Below are 21,201 nucleotides of genomic sequence, written 5' to 3'. Positions count from 1 at the left end.
ATGAACTCAATGAATTGCTGAGTTAGGTTTTATTATTATGGAAATCATATTTCAGAGGGTGAAAAAAAAATGTACCCTGTAGATTTCCAGGGACCTTCGAGATTTGCAAAACATAAAATCGGAAAGGTTTAATCTCAGCACTATGTTTGCAGTCCATAGGCTGATGATGCCAAGAGGGGAAATTTAATGTGTTCAGTTCTATTAAAAACACAAACAAAAGCTCTTCAGTGTCTGGAATCCTGATGCCTTTATCTTCTCACCCTTACTGTCCCTTAAAGAAACAAAGAGATAGATCAAAAAGATCCAGCGTCCGATGGGGCAGACAGACGGCTTGGTGAGCTCAGTGCAACCTGCACCTGCTGGGATTTCGCCCACATGAGAGTGAGTCCGGCCACAAGGCTCAGCTTGAAAGTCTCGGAAATGGGGGACCCAGTAAACTCGGTTTCTGCTCTGCCTGACAATAGCCTCAGCCACATTGCCACATTTCAAAGGTTTCCCCCATGATGGATTAGTTAACCCTCCAAATGGCCCTGAGATGGGGATCGATTCAGGCTTATGCTATGGTTAGCTGGGAGAGGGGCCTTGCCTGAGCTGAGCCAGCCACTGACAAAGCGGCAGCATCAGGGTCCCTGGAGCCATGGGGAATGAGGCATCACCCAGGCCGGTCCTGAGCTGGGAACACAGACTTGAGGATAAGGAGATGGCTTTGTTAGCTGGTGGAGGAAGATCTGTACTTTTGAATGTATAGTGAATCTATCTGAGACAGTAGATGAAGCGAACACAAGAAAATTTTCCAAGATGCTGCACCTTCTGAGATGACTGTTGCTGATACCATATCACGATAATAACATATCATATGTGCTTCCAGCAATCCTTTACAGAAGGTACTTTTGGCTGGGCACAGTGGCTCATGCCTATAATCCCAGCACTTTGGGAGGCTGAGGTGGGCAGACCATTTGAGGCCAGGAGTTTGAGACCGGCCTGGCCAACATGGCAAAACTCTGTCTCTACTAAAAATACAAAAATCAGTCAGATGTGGTGGCGGGCACTTGTAATCCCAGCTACTTGGGAGGCTGAGGCAGGAGAATCACTTGAACCTGGGAGGCAGAAGTTGCAGTGAGCCAAGATGGTGTCACTGCACTGAAGTGTGGGTGACAGAACAAGACTCCAACTCAAAAAACAAAAAAAGATACTTTTATTGTTCCTATTTTACAGATGAGGAAAATGTCCAATTTGCTCAAGAGTACATTGCTAGAAAGTTGGACCCCTGAGATTCAATTTCATGTCCATCTGAACCCAAAACGGAGCCTTAGCCTCAGTGTGAAATTACCCACACAGATACCAAAATAACCCCTGCACAGGATCCCACAGCTTGGAGCCAGCCTGCTCCCGAACAGTGAGAAGGTGGGGCTTCCAGCAAGCCCTGGCTTTGCCACCTCCGACTGTTGAGGCCTATCTCAAGCCTGAAGTTCCTCACCGAGGACATGAGCTCCCAGGTCCAGAGTTGCAGTGAAGATGAAATGAGATCGCATGCAGGAAATCTGTTAGCCAGCAATGCGGCCATGCGGAGCCATGGAGTCATTCTCAGGCGGGCATGCTATTACTGTTTTGCACAGTGTGGGCTTGGCGGGTGTTTGTGGAGCAGAGCCGGAGGCAGGTAAGCAGTTACTATAGCTGATTTCCTAATGATGTGCTCAGGAACAAACCCACTGAAGGCGGCAGCAGGAGAAGGTTATGAGAATCTTGATGAAAGCAACTGATTAGAAACTCCTGGAAGTTCTTTCTTTCTTTTTTTTTTTTTTTTTTTTGAGATGGAGCCTCGCTCTGTCACCCAGGCTGGAGTGCAGTGGCGTGATCTCCGCTCACTGCAAGCTCCGCCTCCTGGGTTCACACCATTCTCCTGCCTCAGCCTCCCGCGTAGCTGGGACTACAGGCGCCCGCCACCACGCCTGGCTAATTTTTTTTTTTTTTTTTTTTTTTTTTGAGACGGAGTTTCGCTCTGTCGCCCAGGCTGGAGTGCAGTGGCCGGATCTCAGCTCACTGCAAGCTCCGCCTCCCGGGTTTACACCATTCTCCTGCCTCAGCCTCCCGAGTAGCTGGGACTACAGGCGCCCGCCACCTCGCCCGGCTAGTTTTCTGTATTTTTTAGTAGAGACGGGGTTTCACCGTGTTAGCCAGGATGGTCTCGATCTCCTGACCCCGTGATCCGCCCGTCTCGGCCTCCCAAAGTGCTGGGATTACAGGCTTGAGCCACCGCGCCCGGCCACTCCTGGCTAATTTTTGTATTTTTTAGTAGAGACGGGGTTTCACCGTGTTATCCAGGATGGTCTCGATCTCCTGACCCCGTGATCCGGCCGCCTTGGCCTCCCAAAGTGCTGGGATTACAGGCGTGAGCCACCGCTCCTGGCCAACTCCTGAAAGTTCTTTACTGAAAGAATCACACGGTGGCTCAAGCCTGTAATCCCAGCTCTTTGGGAGGCCGAGACGGGCGGATCACAAGGTGAGGAGATCGCGACCATCCTGGCTAACACAGTGAAACCCCGTCTCTACTAAAAAATACAAAAAAACTAGCCGGGCGAGGTGGCGGGCGCCTGTAGTCCCAGCTACTCGGGAGGCTGAGGCAGGAGAATGGCGTAAACCCGGGGGATGGAGCTTGCAGTGAGCTGAGATCCGGCCATTGCACTCCAGCCTGGGCGACAGAGCGAGACTCCGTCTCAAAAAAAAAAAAAAAAAAAAAAAAAAAAGAATCACAGCACCCAGAACCGCCACCAGAGTCCACCCAGAACCCCAGAAAGTACAAAGTCCACCCAGAACCCCAGAAAGTACAAAGTCCACCCAGAACCCCAGAAAGTACAAAGTCCACCCAGAACCCCAGAAAGTACAAAGAAGTCCACCCAGAACCCCAGAAAGTACAAGGTGTGGCCCTATCTCTGTGTTCTCATGTCCTGGCCAGGTCATTTCATTGCTGTTAAAAGGGATAATTAACGAGAAGGAAAATGATGCTGTGCTTAGGAGCAAAGACTCTGGTTGGACAGAATGGTGCAAACCCATTTCTGTCCACTTCCTTCCTTTTGGTAAAATTTCAATGTGATTTTGCTTTGTAGTATATTAAATATTGGGCTGGGCGCTGTGGCTCACACCTGTAATCCAAGCACTTTGGGAGGCCAAGGCAGGCAGATTATTTGAGGTCTGGAGTTTGAGACCAGCCTGTCCAACATTGCAAAACCTGGTTTCTACTGAAAATACAAAAAAAAAAAAAAAAAATAGGCTGAAGCTGGCAGATCACTTGAGGTCAGGAGTTTGAGACCAGCATGGCCAACTTGGCAAAACCCTAAATTTAGTCTCTACTAAAAATACAAAACTTAGCCGGGCATGGTGGCGTGTACCCGTAGTCCCAACTACTACTTGGGAGGCTGAGGCAGGAGAATCACTTGAACCCTGGGAGGCAGAGGTTGCAGTGAGCTGAGATCGCACCACTGCGTTCCATCCTAGGCGACACAGCGAGACTCTGTCTCAAAAAAAAAAAAAAAAAAAAAAAATTAGCCCAGCAGGTGCCTGTAATCCCAGCTACTAGGGAGACTAAGGCAGGAGAATTGCTGGAACCTGGGAGGCAGAGGCTGCAGTGAGCCAACTGCACTCCAGCCTGGGTGACAGAGTGAGACTCTGTCTAAAAAAAAAAAAAAAAATTTACATGGCTCCAAAGTCATATCTAGAAAGCAGGGTGTTCAGAGAAGCCTAGATCTATTCCTGTTTCCTCCTCCCTATCTCCTCCTTCTTTTATAGGTTACCGTTTCTTCTATTTGTAGTTTATCTTTCCATTGTGGGTTTTTTTTTTTTTAGAATAAGCAAATAGTTGTATATATGTCTTTCCCTTTTCTTAGCTACAAGGCAGCAAATCATACCTATACCTGCTACTCTGTATCTTGCCTTTTTTACTTCATAAAACATCCTGGAGATCACTCCATTAAAGTACGCAGTACATACAGTCTTTTTTTTTTTTGAGATGCAGTCTTGCTCCGTCACCCAGGCTGAAGCACAGTGGCACAAGCTCGGCTCACTGCAAGCTCTGCCTCCTGGGTTCACGCCATTATCCTACCTCAGTCTCTCAAGTAGCTGGGACTACAGGCATCCGCCACCACGCCCAGCTAATTTTTTGGGGGTTTTTTTTTGTATTTTTAGTAGAGATGGGGTTTCACTGTGTTAGCCAGGATGGTCTCAATATCCTGACCTCGTGATCTGCCCATCTCCGCCTCCCAAAGTGCTGGATTACAGGCATGAGCCACTGTGCCAGCCTTTTTTTTTTTTTTTTTTTTTTTTTTTTTTTTAAAGAAACGGCCTTGTTCCATCACCCAGGCTAGAGTACAGTGGTGATCATTGATCATAGCTCACTGCAGCCTCGAACTCCTGGGTTCAAGCGATCCTCCTGCCTCAGCCTCCCAACTCACTGGGACTTCGGGTGTGCAACCCCCACACCCGGCTCCGCATTTGTTTTCCTAGCTTCGTAGTGCTGTCCCACGTGGATTTACCAGTTATTTAATCAGTCCCCCTTATTGAGGAATATTTTTCCCCTGTTGATGGGTCGTTTCCAATCTTTTGTTTTTACAGAATGCTGCAGTGAAGACTTTTTGTACCTTTTGCCATCTGTGCCTCTTTCTACCTGTGTGACCTTGGGCAAGGCCCTTCATCTCTCCAATCTCAGCATCTCCATCTGTAAAACAGAGACGAGCCCTCCCCACTGGGTGGTTGTGAGGAAGAGATGAGGTGATGCGCACAAAGCAGAGCACAGGGCCGATTCCTAGGAGCAGGTGTTAACCACCATCTGCTATTACCAGTACCCATTATTGTTCATGGCTAGGAGCCTTAAGCTACTCTGGCAGTGGCAGCAACCCTAACTTAAGAAGGGGCACTTCAGGCCGGGCGCGGTGGCTCATGCCTGTAATCCCAGCACTTTGGGAGGCCAAGGCGGGTAGATCACGAAGTCAGGAGATCGAGACTCTTCCTGGTGACAGAGCAAGACTCTGTCAAAAGAAGAAGAAGAGGAGGAGGAGGAGGGAGGAGGAGGAGGAAGAGGAGGCACTTCTGTGGTCTCCAGGAAGTCAGGATATACTTTTTTTTTTTTTTTAAGACGGAGTTTTGCCCAGGCTGGAGTGCAATGGTGTGATCTCGGCTCACTGCAACCTCCACCTCCTGGGCTCAAGCGATTCTCCTGCCTCAGCCTCCCGAGTAGCTGGGATTACAGGCATGCACCATCACGCCCAGCTAATTTTTGTATTTTTAGTAGAGTTGGGGTTTCTCCATGTTGGTCATGCTGGTCTCGAACTCCCAACCTCAGGTGATCCGCCCACGTTGGCCTCCCAAAGTTCTGGGATTACAGGTATGAGCCACCGCACCAAGCCTATTTCAGACTCTTTCTAACGCTCTCTATGGCTCTCCATTTGCAAAGGAAGAACTAAGAGCATTCCCAAGCATGAAGCATCAGCTATTGCTGGCTGGTGAATTTCCAGAGAAAGAAAACTTCCCCTTCCCCAGAGGCCAGGCAGCTCATGTCTGCACCCCCAAAGGTGGGACGAGGATTGGGGTTTTGTGCTCATGCTCCCTCCCACTGCAAAACCAAAGGCAACACACAGCATGTTCCCCTTCCCTCTGTGGATGGGCAGCCGGGGGAGGTCCCTTGTGTGTGTGTGTGGTGGTGGGGAGGCGGCGGCTATTTTATTCTGCAGCACGAATTATACACCCCAACGCACTATGCAGCACACAACATGTAGGCAAACGTGATCCCTACCCTCTGGGAATACACAAGCCAAACACAACGTGCCTGTCCACACATAGTACCCCAGTGCCAAGGGACTGGGCTGGGTTTGCAGGGAGGAGCACGAGAGGAGGGAAACTGAGGCAGAAGGGTCATGGCTTCCCCTACATTGCAGAGGAAATGGCACAGAGGAAACAGCACCAAGCTTACAGTCAGGAGACCTGGGTTCTATCCATAGCTCTATCATATATGTTGGAACTTGGGGAGGCTGTTGGGTATGGTGGTTTAAAAAAGAAAAAAAGGCCGAGTGCAGTGGCTCATACCTGTAATCCCAGCACTTTGGGAGGCCAAGGCAGGCAGATCACGAGGTCAGGAGATCGAGACCATCCTGGCTAACACGGTGAAACCCCGTCTCTACTAAACAAACAAACAAACAAACAAACAAAAAATAGCCGGGCATGGTGGCAGGCTCCTGTAGTCCCAGCTACTCAGGCTGAGGCAGGAGAATGGCATGTACCCGGGAGGTAGAGGTTGCAGTGAGCCAAGATCATGCCACTGTACTCCAGCCTGGGTGACAGAGTGCGACTCCATCTCAAAAAACTAAATAAGGAAAGAAAGAAAAAAAAAAAGAAAAGAAAAGAAAAAAAAGTCTAGGCTGGGTGCAGTGGCTTACGCCTATAATCCCAGCACTTTGGGAGGCCAAGGCGGACAGATCACCTGAGGTCAGGAGATCGAGACCAGCCTGAACAACATGGAGAAATCCCATCTCTACTAAAAATACAAAAATTAGCTGGGCGTGGTGACACATGCCTGTAGTCCCAGCCACTCAGGAGGCTGAGGCAGGAGAATCGCTTGAATCCAGGAGGTGGAGGTTGCAGTGAGCCAAGATCACGCCACTACACTCCAGCCTGGGCAACAGAGCAAGACTCCATCTCCGGGAGGGAAAAAAAGAAGTCTAAGGAGGAGCTGGGCATGGTGGCCACGCCTGTAATCCCAGCACTTTGGGAGGCTGAGGCAGGTGGATCACCTGAGGTCAGGAGTTTGAGAGCAGCCTGGCGAACCATGGCCAATATGGTGAAACCCTATCTCTACTAAAAATACAAAAATTAGCCGGAGCAGTGGCGGGCACCTGTAATCCCAGCTACTTGGGAGGCGCTGAGGCAGGAGAATGGCTTGAACCTGGGAGGCAGAGGTTGCAGTGAGCTGAGATCACGTCACTGCACTCCAGCCTGGGTGACAGTGGGAGACTCCATCTCAGAAAAAAGAAAGAAAGAAAGAAAAGTCTAAGGAGATGATGATGCTATCATAACTATTTTCATGTAGGATGTCAGCATTTGCATTTTTAAGTATACTCCCTTTTTCAAAGAGCATCTATATGCATTTGGGTCTAACAGGAATCTCCTGGATAGAGGTTCTTATCATTCCCCTTTAACTGGTGGGAAGCAGGAGTTTAGAGGGGTTGAGTGGCTTGTCAAGACCATTCAACTGACCAGGCACAGTGGCTCGTACCAGTAATCTCAACTCTTTGATGAGGCTGAGACAGGAGGATATCTTGAGGCCAGGAGTTCGAGACCAGCCTGGGCAATATAGTGAAACCTCATTTGTACCAACCAACCAACAAACGAACAAACAAAAAAGTTAGTTGGGCATGGTAGCAGGTGCCTGAGTCCCAGCTGCTCGGGAGGCTGAGGCAGGAGGATCACTTGAGCCCAGGAGTTCGAGGTTGCGGTGAGCTATGATGGCACCACTGCACTCCAGCCTAGGTGACAAAGCAAGACCCTGTGTCTGAAAAAAGACCTTCCAGCTTAGAAGCAGCAGAGCCAGGCCTCAGATGAGGCTTCTCTGGCTTTTTGGTGCTTTTTCCTTGACCTTGAAACTCCCTAGGCCAGAAAACTTCAGTAAAAATCAGAGTCAGGGCCGGGCGCGGTGGCTCAAGCCTGTAATCCCAGCACTTTGGGAGGCCGAGATGGGCTGGATCACGAGGTGAGGAGATCGAGACCTCCTGGCTAACACGGTGAAACCCCGTCTCTACTAAAAATACAAAAAAACTAGCCGGGCGTGGTGGCAGGCGCCTGTAGTCCCAGCTACTCGGAGGCTGAGGCGGGAGAATGGTGGGAACCCGGGAGGCGGAGCTTGCAGTGAGCTGAGATCCGGCCACTGCACTCCAGCCTGGGCGACAGAGCAAGACTCCGTCTCAAAAAAAAAAAAAAAAAAAAAAATCAGAGTCAGATTTCAGGACATCTAGTCCTCTCCAGCCTCCCACTCATGTAATTGTTTGTGGACACAGCTCTTTTTCCTCCTTCCTCTTCTGGGTAACGGATTAACACCCATCCCACCCCCAGAGATCTAGAAATACAAATACAGCCCACACATTGTTCTGTGGGCTAACCCTCCAGGAAACAATCTACATTCATTTTTCTGATTTCATGCTAGTGGCAATCCCATGCAATCAATACAATTATTATTATTATTAATTATGTTTGAGATGGAGTCTCGCTCTGTCATCCAGGCTGGAGTGCAGTGGCGTAATTTTGGCTCACTGCAACCTCTGCCTCCCAGGCTCAAGTGATTCTCCTGCTTCAGCCTCCCTAGTAGCTGGGATTACAGGCACCCGCCACCACACCCAGCTAATTTTGGTCTTTTTAGTAGAGATGGGGTTTCACCATGTTGGCCAAGCTGGTCTTGAACTCCTGGCCTCAAGTGATCCACCAGCCTCTGCCTCCCAAAGTCCTGGGATTACAGGTGTGAGCCACTGCGCCTGGTCTTATGAATACAATTAGTATCCTTATTTTACAGAAGAGGACACTGGGCCTCAGAGAGGTTATGCAATTTGCCCAAAATCACACAGCAAAGTGGTAAAGCCAGGATTCAAACCTAGATCTGCAGCCCTAAAGCCGACGCTTTTCCCCACATTACTGCTTTGACGGTGAACGTTTCTGCAAGGCCATGAGAAGACAGAGGGGCACCAAGGTGGAAGAACTGCTTGGCTGCTGGTGTCCATCCTGTTTGATAGCCCCCTCCAGCTCTGAAAACTCATTATATGGTGGGTGTCAGAGTTGAGCCAAGACTCGGGGATGGAGCAGTGGCGGGAGGGGGATCCCTGACCGTAGGCTGCCAGGAAGTCCTCTCTATGTAAGGACAAACCTGTCTTGATCATCTCAAGCCAGAGCACGCACTCACACTTGTGCAGACACGCCTCCTCACTTGCAAGCAGCCCTTTCAGGTGTCCATACACTTCTTGAACCTTCTCTCATTTAATCCTGGCTCTGCAACTTCCTAGTTCTGTGGCTTCTCCTGTCTATCTTCTCATCTACAAAATAGGGACAGTAATGACACGGGCCTCATAGGGATGTTGTGCAGATTAAACATGATAAAGCATGGGCTAGGCACAGTGGCTCATGCCCGTAACCCCAGCACTTTGGGAGGCTGAGGTGGGCAGATCGCTTGATGTCAGGAGTTTGAGCCTGGCTAACATAGTGAAACTCCGTCTCTACTAAAAATACAAAAATCGGCCAGGTGTAGTGGTGTGCGCCTGTAATCTCAGCTACTTGGGAGGCTGAGGCAGGAGAATTGCTTGACCCCAGCAGGTGGAGGTGCAGCGAGCTGAGATCGTACCACTGCACTCCAATCTGGACAACGGAGTGAGACTCCATTTAAAAACACACACACACACACACACACGTATAAAAAACAGCAACAACGGCCGGGCGCGGTGGCTCAAGCCTGTAATCCAAGCACTTTGGGAGGCCAGAGACGGGTGGATCGCGAGGTCAGGAGATCGAGACCAACCTAGCTAACACGGCGAAACCCCGTCTCTACTAAAAAATACAAAAAACTAGCCGGGCGAGGTGGCGGGCGCCTGTAGTCCCAGCTACTTGGGAGGCTGAGGCAGGAGAATGGCGTAAACCCGGGAGACGGAGCTTGCAGTGAGCTGAGATCCGGCCACTGCACTCCAGCCTGGGCGACAGAGCGAGACTCCGTCTCAAAAAAAAAAAAAAAAAAAAAAAAAAAAAAAAAAAAAAACAGCAACAACATAACACATGAAATGCAGGTGTCTGAGGTGTCCGGCCCACTGTGAGTGCTCAGTGAATGGTGGCTCTCATTCTAGCTAGGACCATTACTGGGCATCCCGCAACACCCAGGGCATGAACAGGGTAGGTGTGGCTGACCCTCCTCCTCTCCTCCTCCCTCTACCTGGCCAAATCCTTCTAATTTTTTGAGTTGCTGAGGACTAAGTCCCTGGGTCTCTGATGAGGGAGACCCAGCTAGGTGCCTTCCTCCCAGAGCCTACCCTCCCTGTGGAGCTGACCCACACCCCCAGGGATCTCCAGATGCCTGATCTGGGGGTCCAGAATGTCCCAGCAAGCCTTGTTGACAGGAGCCTGCCACTGCCCTATTCCCTGTCCAGCCTGTGGGAAAAGCCAGGAAGGGAAAGCTTACCCAGGGAGGGACGTCTCTGCTTCTACTCCTGTGTGCACCCTGCTGCCAGGGATCCCCCAGGGCCTCTGCTTTCCAGTTCCCCTTGGGCCTGAAGGGGCAGCAGGAAGGGAGGGCAATTCCTGCCTCCTCTCCCTTCTCACTCAGCTGGCCTCATTGAAGTTGCAGCGCTGGTACTTTGATCATCAGAGGGCATTGATTTAGGGGATGCAAATGAGACGACCGCTGGTCTGAGGAAGACAGGCTTCTCCCCTTACAGCCAGTGGATGGGGCTCCGAGAATTCTCAATGAGCCTCCCTGCAGCTGGCTTAGCAGGAGCCAGGGAGGCAGCCCAGAGCAGCCTGGGAAAGGCAGGGAGGCAAACGGCAGGTGCGCTGGAGCAACATGGGCTCCTCGCCCTCTGCCCGGACCATGGGAAGTAGGGATGACCTAGTGGCCCGGAGAGGGGTGGTGCTGAGGAGTCTGTGAATCCCCTTCCTCCCCTGATCCTTGGCAGCACAGGCCCAGCTTGGAGCTGTGCCGAGTGGGTGAAGAAAGACCACCTGAGCTGCAGGCTGAAGCCTCATTCTGTCCCTGCTCTGCTGCAGCCAAGCCAGGGAGCTGAAGGAGGAGGCAGATGGGTAGGCTGAGGGCAAGCAGCCCCCACACATGGTGGAGGGCGGGGGAGGCTCTGCCTGGCGCCAGCGCTGGGCAGGAGGTGCTGCATGTTAAGACCATAGCTAGTGCCAGCTTCCAGGCCTGAGCAGGACAGCTTCCAGCTGCAGGAGGCAAGCAGGGGCAGGACAGTCTCCAGTAGCCTGTCTCTGGGGCCACAGAGACACAGAGCACTCAGGCCTGCTGCTGAGATGGGCACCAGGAAGAAGGGACACGAGCATCGTGCTGCAGCACTCGCCCATCTGCCCCTGGACCTGTCTACCACTCTAGGAATGAGGAGCAATGGCAGCCCTGAGCGTTATGGCTCCGAAGTCAACCCAGACCTGCCCCAGGGCCCCAGATAGTCCTCACCAGTATGTGAGTCACACCGTGCTGCAGAGAACAACCCCCGAAGCACCTGAATCACTTCCTCCCTGAGCCAGGTGTCTGCTAAGGTGTCTGCTAAGGCCCCAGTCAGGCTGCCACAGTGTCGGGACTTGCAGAAAGCTCTGGAAACCTCGCTTCTGCAGCCTGAAGCTAAGAGGCCCTTGGACACCTTTATCTTACCTCTAGCCACAAAGACCAGGCTTTGGTGCCTGGCTCCAGACAGGATCCAACCAGGGTGCCCCACTGTCCTGTCTATCCCCACCTCTGAGCTTCCCCCAGAGATTTGCCCTGAGCATGATGAAGGGGAGCTCTGGCTCTGCAGAGGGTGTGGTTTAGGTCCAATTATGTGCAATTAGTGGATTTCTTCTTTGTTCTGTGGCATATTAATTGCAGATCTGGTATTGTGGCAATTAACACAATTATGGGGTCCTTTTCTCTTCCGGCAGGTTGTAAGCCACATGCTTTCGGCCAGGGAGTTTGAACCGGTGAGGAGGGGGATACCCCTGGGGAGAATGTCCACTGTTACATGGGTTCAATTATGTCCCCTCCACCCAAAATTTAGATGTTGAAGTCCTAAGCCCCACTACCACAGAATGTGACCTTATTTCGAGACAGGGTCTTTACAGAGGTTATCAAGTTAAAATGCAGTCATTAGGGTGATCCCTAATCTAATAAGACTGGTGTCCTTATAAAAAGAGGAGGTGGGCCAGGCTCGGTGGCTCAAGCCTGTAATCCCAGCACTTTGGGAGGCCAAGACGGGCGGATCACGAGGTCAGGAGATCGAGACCATCCTGGCTAACACGGTGAAACCCCGTCTCTACTAAAAAATACAAAAAACCTAGCCGGGCGAGGTGGCGGGCGCCTATAGTCCCAGCTACTCGGGAGGCTGAGGCAGGAGAATGGCGTCAACCCGGGAGGCGGAGCTTGCAGTGAGCTGAGATCTGGCCACTGCACTCCAGCCTGGGCAACTGAGCGAGACTCTGTCTCAAAAAAACAAAAAACAAAAAACAAAAAGAGGAGGTTAGGGCTGGGTGCAGTGGCTCATGCCTGTAATCCCAGCACTTTGGGAGGCCGAGGCAGGCAGATCATGAGGTCAGGTTATTGAGACCATCCTGGCTAACACGGTGAAACCCCATCTCTACTAAAAATACAAAAAATTAGCCAGGCGAGGTGGCGGATGCCTGTAGTCCCAGCTATTCAGGAGGCTGAGGCAGAAGAATGGCATGAACCCGGAGGCGAAGCTTGCAGTGAGCCAAGATTGCACCACTGTACTCCAGCCTGGGTGACAGAGCAAGACTCCATCTCAAAAAAAGAAGAAGAAAAAAAAAAAAAGAGGTTAGGAGGTTAGGACACACTCACAGAGGGAAGACGACATGAAGAGACATAGGAGGAAGACGGCCATCTGCACGCAAGCCAAGGAGAGAGGCCCGGGACACCTTCCCCACAGCCGTCAGAAGGAGCCAATTACTGCTTGGGAGTCTGAATGTAGAATGAAAGAAAGAGAGAGAGAAAAAAATAAAGAGAGAGAGAGAGATAAAGAAAGGAAAGAGAGAGAGAAGAAAGAAAGAAAGAAGGACGGAAGGAAGGAAGGAAAGAAAGAAAAAGAAAGAAAGAGAGAGAGAGAAAGAAAGAGAAAGGAAGGAAGGAAGGAAGGAAGGAAAGAAAGAAAAGAAAAGAAAGGAAAGAAAGAGAAAGAAAGAAAGAAAGAAAGAAAGAAAGAAAGAAAGAAAGAAAGAAAGAAAGAAAGAAAGAGAAAGAAAGAAAGAAAGAAAGAAAGAAAGAAAGGAAGAAAATTGTAAGGCTGGGCACAGTGGCTCATGCCTGTAATCCCAGCACTTTGGGAGGCTGAGGCTGGCAGATTGAGCCCAGGAGTTTGAGACCAGCCTGGGCTAGATGAGGAAACCTCATCTCTACTAAAAATACAAAACTTAGCCGGGCACAGTGGCGGGCGCCCATAGTCCCGGCTACTCGAGAGGCTGAGGCAGGAGAGTTGCTTGAACCCGGGAGGTGGAGGTTGCAGTGAGCCGATATCACACCACTGCACTCCAGCATGGGTGACAGAGTGAGATCCTGTCTCCAAAAAATAAACAAATAAATAAATTTTAAAAAGAAAGAACGGGCCGGGCACGATGGCTCACGCCTGTAATCCCAGCACTTTGGGAGGCCGAGGAAGGGCGGATCACGAGGTCAGGAGGTTGAGACCATCCTGGCTAACACGCTGAAACCCCATCTCTACTAAAAATACAAAAAAAATTAGTCGGGCGTGGTGGCAGGCGCCTGTAGTCCCAGCTACTTGGGAGGCTGAGACAGGAGAATGACGTGAACCTGGGGGGCAGAGATTGCAGTGAGCTGAGATCGCGCCACTGCACTCCAGCCTGGGCGACAAAGAGACACTCCATCTCAAAATAAATAAATAAATAAATAAATAAATAAATAAATAAATAAATAATAAAAAGAAATAACAAACCCTGTTGACCTTTTGTTTTCATTTTTGTTTTGAGACAGGGTCTAGCTCTGTCACCCTGGAGTACAGGGGTACGGTACCTCAGCCTCTCAAATAGCTGGGACTACAGGTGCACACCACCATACCCGGCAATCCACCCGCCTTGGCCTCCCAAAATGTTAGGACTGCAGGTATGAGCCACCATGCACGGCCCGTGCTGACATTTTAATTTCAGACCTCCAGTCTCTAGAATTGTTAGAAAATGAGTTTCTGTTGTGTAAGCCACCCAGAGTGTGGTACTTTGTTACAACAGCCCTGGCAAACTAGTAGACCCACCTCTATCCCAGGCAGTGTCTGCCAGGTGGGACATGGAAGTAGGTGTGGGGCCCCGCATTGCTGTCTGTCTAGAAGTCACGAGATCACCCTGGGATTGTTTTGTGTGCTGGGAGAACAGCCTCCTTTCTACTGAAGTTGCCAGGGGTCATGTCTCCCCATAGGAGGAGATGCCAGTCTGTCACAGGAGATAATGAGGCCAACAGGCAAAATCAAGCAGAAACAGAATAAATACTCCTAAAGGGAAAGGGTATTTGGGAAGCAGTCCCTGAGGCCCTGGTCCCTACACAATTGCCTTAATCCTGTGAGCTACCTTGAAAGCCTTCCAGCGATGGGAGCCAGCTGGAGTTGGGTTTCTGTTGTCTGTAATCCTAGTCAAACCAAAAAGTCTGCCCAGACAAGTCCTCAGGCCCCTTCAGCAGCCCAGAATGGATTTATCAGCCAAGACAGGCTCACAGGGGTGCCACACGGTGCCAGGGCCCAGCCCCACTGAAACATCCCCTAAGGGACATGAGCTTGTGAAGCCAAGAGGATGCGCTCCTCTCTAGATCCCAGATTTCCTTGTTGTCAGCACCACTTTGGTTCAGGAAATAGGATCAGGGTACCTGTGGGCCACAGAGGGTTCAGCAGAGAAGTCACTCAAAGGTCATGATTATTCAGTCATTTACCGAGCCCTTGTGGAAAGCCCACTAAATAGCAGGTGCCGAGGACATGGCAGTGAAGAAGCCAGACAAGATCCAACCATGCAGCTTGGCTTCTGGCGGGAGGCGCGAAACATAAACAAGTAAACAAAGAAATTCACAAATAAAAAAATAAAACAGGGAAACAGGAGTGTGTTACAGAGTGGAAAGCAAGGCCAGGCGCGGTAGCTCACGCCTGTAATCCCAGCACTTTAGGAGTCTGAGGCAGATGGATCACTTGGGGTCAGGAGTTCAAGACCAGCCTGGCCAACATGGGGAAACCCCATCTCTACTAAAAATACAAAAATGCCGGGCGCGGTGGCTCAAGCCTGTAATCCCAGCACTTTGGGAGGCCGAGATGGGCGGATCACGAGGTCAGGAGATCGAGACCATCCTGGCTAACACGGTGAAACCCCGTCTCTACTAAAAAATACAAAAAACTAGCCGGGCGAGGTGGCGGGCGCCTGTAGTCCCAGCTACTCGGAGGCTGAGGCAGGAGAATGGCATAAACCCGGGAGGCGGGCTTGCAGCGAGCTGAGAACCGGCCACTGCACTCCAGCCTGGGCGACAGAGCGAGACTCCGTCTCAAAAAAAAAAAAAAAAAAAAAAAAAAATACAAAAATTAGCCGGGCACAGTGGCACATGCCTGTAGTCTCAGTTACGCGGGAGGCTGAGGCGGGAGAATCACTTGAACCCAGAAGGTGGGGGTTGCAGTGAGCCGAGATTGCGCCACTGCACTCCAGCCTGGATGACAGACAAAAAAAAAGAGTGGAAAGCAAAATAGGGTGGTCAGTGTGGACACTCTGAGGGGGTGACATTGGAGCTGACATCTGAACATGAAGAAGGATTCAGCCACGGAGGAAGAACATTCCAGGCAAAGGAACAGCAGGCACAAAAGCCCCAAAGTGGGAGAAGCTCAGCATCTGAGGAACAAAAGGAGGCTGGTGGCTGGAGTGGGAAGAACAGGGGGATGACAGGAGATGAGGTTGGATTAACAGGAGCCCTATCACCACGGCCTTGGGCTGCGCATGCTGAGAAGGGCAGATTGAGTCCTAACAGCAAAAGGCAGGGCTGCCTTGCAGGGTCCAGGGTGGGGACCAGGACAGCCTTACTTGTGATGCCAAAGATGCCAGAAAAAGCAGTGACTCTCAGTCATGACCTTTTGGGGAAACCCTTGGACTGGGAACAGAACAGCAAGAGCCGGCACCACGGGCTCCAGAGATCACCGGTGCAACCTGAGTGGTCAGGAGAGGTGGGTTCTGCTGCAGAAACAAGCAAGCCCAAGATGCCCAGGGCATGAAACAGCACACTTCCTCTCTTGCTTGTGGCCAGGACTCAGGCTGATGGGGCAGCCACTTCTGGAACATTACGAAATGACTCTCACTTCTGCCCACATTTCATTGGATGAACAAGTTAGGGCCACACTCAAACTAAAGTGGGTGGGGAAATACAATCCCATTACGGGCCTGGAAGGCAGAGAGCTGGGAATTTCCGGGGAACACCATGAATGACTCTCACAGTCCCTGGAGGCTCAGACACACAGGATGGAGTTGCCCAGGGTGAGTGGCAGAGTGGGCTGTAGACCCACCTGGGCTCCTGGACAAGCACTCTCTGCCATGCCACCCTCCCCTCCCCACGCTGCCCAGCCTCCTCCACTGCCTAATGACCACTAATAGCTTAATCCCCTAAGCCTCTCAGCCCCTTCTGCACACCAGCATCTGCTCATCCTCCCAGCATCTCAGAGGAGGGATGGGGTGAATCCCTGGTTACCACCCAGGGAACTAGGACACCCCTTCTTGCCCTTCTTCTCCCTTAGGACCAATGTCTGGGCCTCAAATAGACCACATAGCCTGGGGAGGGGGTGGGAAAAGCAAGCCCCGCCCAGCCCTGGCAGCTGCATCAGCAGCTTAAGCAGGAACCCCAGCAGGGCCTGGGCAGCTGCCAGGTTTGAGCCTAACCTCCCAGGCTTGTCCTGACAAATTTCCCTCCTAACATGTTCTGCATCTGAAGCTGCTTCCCAGGAGACCTCCCTGGGAATGTGCCAGAAAAAGCAAGTGGCTCTCAGACATGACCTTTTGGGGGAACCCTTAGACTGGGAACAGAACAGCAGGAGCTGGCACCATGTGACCTCAGGGGCTCCAGAGATCACTGGTGCAACCTGAGTGGTCAGGAGAAGCGGGCTCTGCTGCAGAAACAAGCAAGCCCAAGACAGAAATGAGCAAGCCTCCCGCCCTGAGTCCAGCTGCCAGAGAAGAGTCAGGGACCAACGGTCCCCAGTAAACCCAGAGGCCTCTGTGGCCACCCTGCCCTGACCGTCCCATGAGCCACATCACAAGCCAAGGAGAAGTACACCCCTCACCACCCTGGGCAGGTGCAGGAGCTCGGAGGGACCCTCCCAACCGCCTCAGCCCCCTGCAGGTGAGCCTGGGACCACCAGCTCCACTCCCTGGCACGGATGTTCCCTTCCCGCAGGGCCCTGCACCGTTGCTGCCTATTTGCACATCAGTCCTGTCCAGCAGCCTCAGTCCCACATCTCACTTCCCAGCCCAGCGCCCAGTAGGTCCTCAGCCAGCATTTCCGGATGGGCTCAATGCTCGGCAGGGGCCCAGCTGGCACGGGCTAGGCTAGTTAACTCTCGCAGTGCCTGGGGGAGTCCTGGGAGGCAGCCAGACAGCTCAGGGCTCACCTCCAAAGCCAGCCAGAGGCGCTGGGAGGAGCTGCAAGAGCTAGGAAGGAAGGTTCCAGATAGAACCCTGAGGGGCAGAGTCTGGGCTGTGCCTCCCAGGGTATGGCCTCTCTACAGTCTCAGCCCTTCTGATGGGGTAGAGGGCTGAATCGGTCAGAGAAGTTTACAGACCGCGTGGCAGGATTCTACCCTGGGATGCAGGACCAGCCCCAGACTCACTCCCAAGGGACAAGCTGGCAGAGGCAGTCTGAGCTGGGCCTGGGAGGGCGGGCAGGGGTGCCACAGGCCTCTGGGCTGGGGGCTGGGGCTGAGCCTTGCTGAGGGAACATAGGTACAACCATACCACAGGCCTGGCTGGAGGGGCCACCTCAGGCCAGTGAGGCCATCAGATGCTACCTGGGGAGGCTACGTTGGCACTGCAGGGGGGGGTGAAGTTCCCCCCTCCAACTCTGCCCTGCCACTGACTCCACCAGGTCCCTTCCCCACTGGAAGCTCAGCCCCTCCACCAAGCTGGCCCCTCTTTCACACAAGGACACACAAGGATGTGCACCTACAGTAAACAAACGGCTCTTTTTATAGCCTCATTGTTTCCTCTGGCAGCTTCCTAACTCCCCAGCCAAGGTACACCTCAGTCCTCCCTCTGGGCATACTGCAGATCTCCAGCTCTAAAGGCTCCGCCCTGCCAGGTGCTGGCAGCTGGGCCCCTACCATCCCTCAGGGGCTGCACAGAGGAAGCCAGGACCTAGGGTGCAGCCAGGGCCCAAGGCAAGGAGCTGCGGCCTCTTCCTGTTCTGCAGATGGAGGCCTGAGGCTGGGAAGGGGCACTGAGGAGTCACTGGGGCATCATCCATTGGTACAGGAGCATCTCAGCCGGGCCCACCTAGACCTATGCCCTGAGCCAGCAGCCTGGCCTCTTGCCCAAAGAGAAGGTCAAGTGTTGGGGGTGGCCGTGCTCTGCCCCAGGGCTAGAGTAGCCTGGGCATGGAGGCAAAAGCAAGCAAGCAGCAAGCAGACCAGACCGTCAGTTTTAGTGTTTTGAAATTCTCTCCAGACAATACACCCCCTTATTGCCTGAACCCCAGGCAGGCTGCTTCTCCGTCCGTGCCCCTCCGCCCTTGGCACACCATTGGTGGTGCCCACCCACTGAATTCAGACAACCACCAATGAGGCAGTTGCCATGATTGTTCCCACGTTCCAGATTAGGAAACAGGCTCGGAAACGTCGAGTGACTTGCCCACGACACACAGTAATTGGCAGAGTCTGGATTTGATCCCAGGTCTGCAGTTCCGGAGACTGGAGTCCAGGCCCTGCCTCCTTGGGCAGGATATGGGCCTCCCCCAACAGCAGCCACCCTCCCAGCCTCCCCATCTTTGGGGTGAGGGATGCAGAGTCTCAGGGCCCTGGGGGTCTGGGAAGGCAGGAAGAGGGGCTGGCCGGGAGGGAGGGGTGCTGGGGCCCAAAATGGCTCTGTCTTCCTCCTCCTCTTCCTTCTCCTCCTCCTATTTGCTCTGAGGCAGAGCCGGCTGCAGTGAGAAGAAGCCGCTGGCTGTGATGGGTTTTTTTTTAACCACTTGATCATGATCGAGGATTTAATTTTATCCCCTTTCCTGACTGGCTGTGATTCTATTTGGAGTTTAAGCACGAGGCGAGCAGGAGGGTCCCTGGCAAACAAGACTTCCACCCCCCTACTCCCAAGCTCTGCCGAGTAGCCGTGACAGAGTCCACCCTGAGGGGGCACCTTCCTTAGCTGGCAGGTTTTGGGGAAGGCGGAGGGGATGTGCTCCAGGGAGCGCCCGTCCCCCAGGCAAAGCAGCTCAGCAGAGGGAGAGGCTCAGGGCAGGGGCTGCGGAGCTGGAGGCAGCTCTGGCCTTGGCTTCTACAAAGGGATCATCTGGGCTCCTTCATTCTCATCAAAGAAGCGTTTCCTAAGCACCCTGTGGGACCTGGGGCTGTGCTCCTCCCCACGCCAAACGCTGCAGACAAGTCCTGGCTCTGTGTGACTTTTGAGTCGAGAGGATGGGGTGGAGGGACACCCGCTATGGTGACTTAACAATAACCCTATGTCCTGAACCCCCCACTGGTCACAGGTCACTCTGTTAAGCGTGTCATATGCATTATCTCAGTTGTCACCAACAGCCTATGGCCCTGATGCTCTTATTTTTTCCATTTTTTTCAATAAGGTTCATCATTCAGGCCAAGTCACACAGTTGCCAAGTGACAGATTGAATCCTGCCTCCAGTCGGCCTCCACAGTTCCCACTCTAAACCATGATGTTTCCCCAGCCCCCAGCTATGTGGATATAAAGATTTATGCTGTGGGGGCAAACCGTCTAAACCTTGAAGATTTAAAGTGGAAGAGGAACTTCTGGCAAAACCAGCGTAGCTTGGAGGTGAAGTGCTAGGTCTGCATGGGAGGCTTCAGAGAGGCCCAGGGAGCTTCGGGGCAGCCTAGGAACATAACTCGCACGTGACTGAGCAAGCACCTTCACACAGGTACCGTCCAGTCAACATTAGCTGTGATGAAGACTGGGACACGGCCAGGCGCGGTGCCTCACGCCTCTATAATCCCAGCACTTTGGGAGGCCAAGGTGGATGGATCACGAGGTCAGGAGGTCGAGACCATCCTGGCTAACACGGTGAAACCTCGTCTCTACTAAAAATACAAAAAAATTAGCCGAGCGTGGTGGCAGGCACCTGTAGTCCCAGCTACTCGGGAGGCTGAGGCAGGAGAATGGCTTGAACCCGGGAGGTGGAGCTTGCAGTGAGCCGAGATTGCGCCACTGCACTCCAGGCTGGGCGACAGAGCAAGACTCATCTCAAAAAAACAAAAAACAAACAAACAAAAAACACTGGGACACATGGCTGGGCCTGGTGGCTCATGCCTGGCCAACATGGTGAAACCCTGTCTCTACTAAAAATACAAAAATTAGCTGGGTGTGGTGGTGGGTGCCTGTAATCCCAGCTACTCGGGAGACTGAGGCAGGAGAACTGCTTGCACCCAGGAGGCAGAGGCTGCAGTGAGCCAAGATTGCGCCACTACACTACAGCCCAGGTGACAGAGTGAGACTCTGTCTCAAAAAAAAAAAAAAGACCGAGACATAGGAGACACTTGTCAAAGATGTTTGTGAAGATCCACCTCCTTCCACCGGAAGTGGCAAGGTCAAGACCAAGCGTCAGGCAGTGTAAACTCTCAGAGGCTCTGGGTCTGAAGTCACCTCCTCTGGGGTTGTGCAGGGTAGGACGGGGCTCCCACAGGTGTGCAAACAGGGACAGCCACCTGTTGCACACATGCCTAACCTAGGAGCTCTGGAAGAGGAGCAGATGGCGCAGGGTTGGTAGGGCGTGGCTCATCCCTGTGACAAGAGCGCTCATGACTTCTATGCTGGCAGGACTGGAAGGCCTCTCTGGGAACCATCTGTGATGGGGAAAGTTCCAATGTCAAGGAGAAAAGTGAAACCAAGATACTAGTTGATATTCAAAAGGCATTTCACTGCCCTTGTCCCCTTAAGGACTTTCTTCAAATTAGAACTCACCCCTAACTTGCCATGCAAGTTCCCCCAAATCTCTCGAACATCAGTTATTTCCCAGAAGATCAAGCTCTTTCAGTGGACACTGCAGAGCGGGGGAATGCTTTCTCAACACAGCCTCAGGTTAGTCGGTTAGTCTGGATGCATTTTATCCTCTGGGAAATGGAAAGGGTTGGGTGGTCATGGGCAACCCAGAAGAGGGAGGGAGGGAGGGAGAGAAACGAACCTGCCCTGCCCAAGCAAAAGCGGCACGTGAGTGGTGTTGGGGTCCCCTGGGACCAGAGTTCCCCCTACCACCAATAGAGGGGATCAAATTCCCTGCTACAA

This window comes from Rhinopithecus roxellana, chromosome 12 (genome assembly GCF_007565055.1).
Source record: "Rhinopithecus roxellana isolate Shanxi Qingling chromosome 12, ASM756505v1, whole genome shotgun sequence".
Taxonomy (NCBI): domain Eukaryota; kingdom Metazoa; phylum Chordata; class Mammalia; order Primates; family Cercopithecidae; genus Rhinopithecus; species Rhinopithecus roxellana.
Note: the sequence above shows the minus strand (reverse complement) of the source record.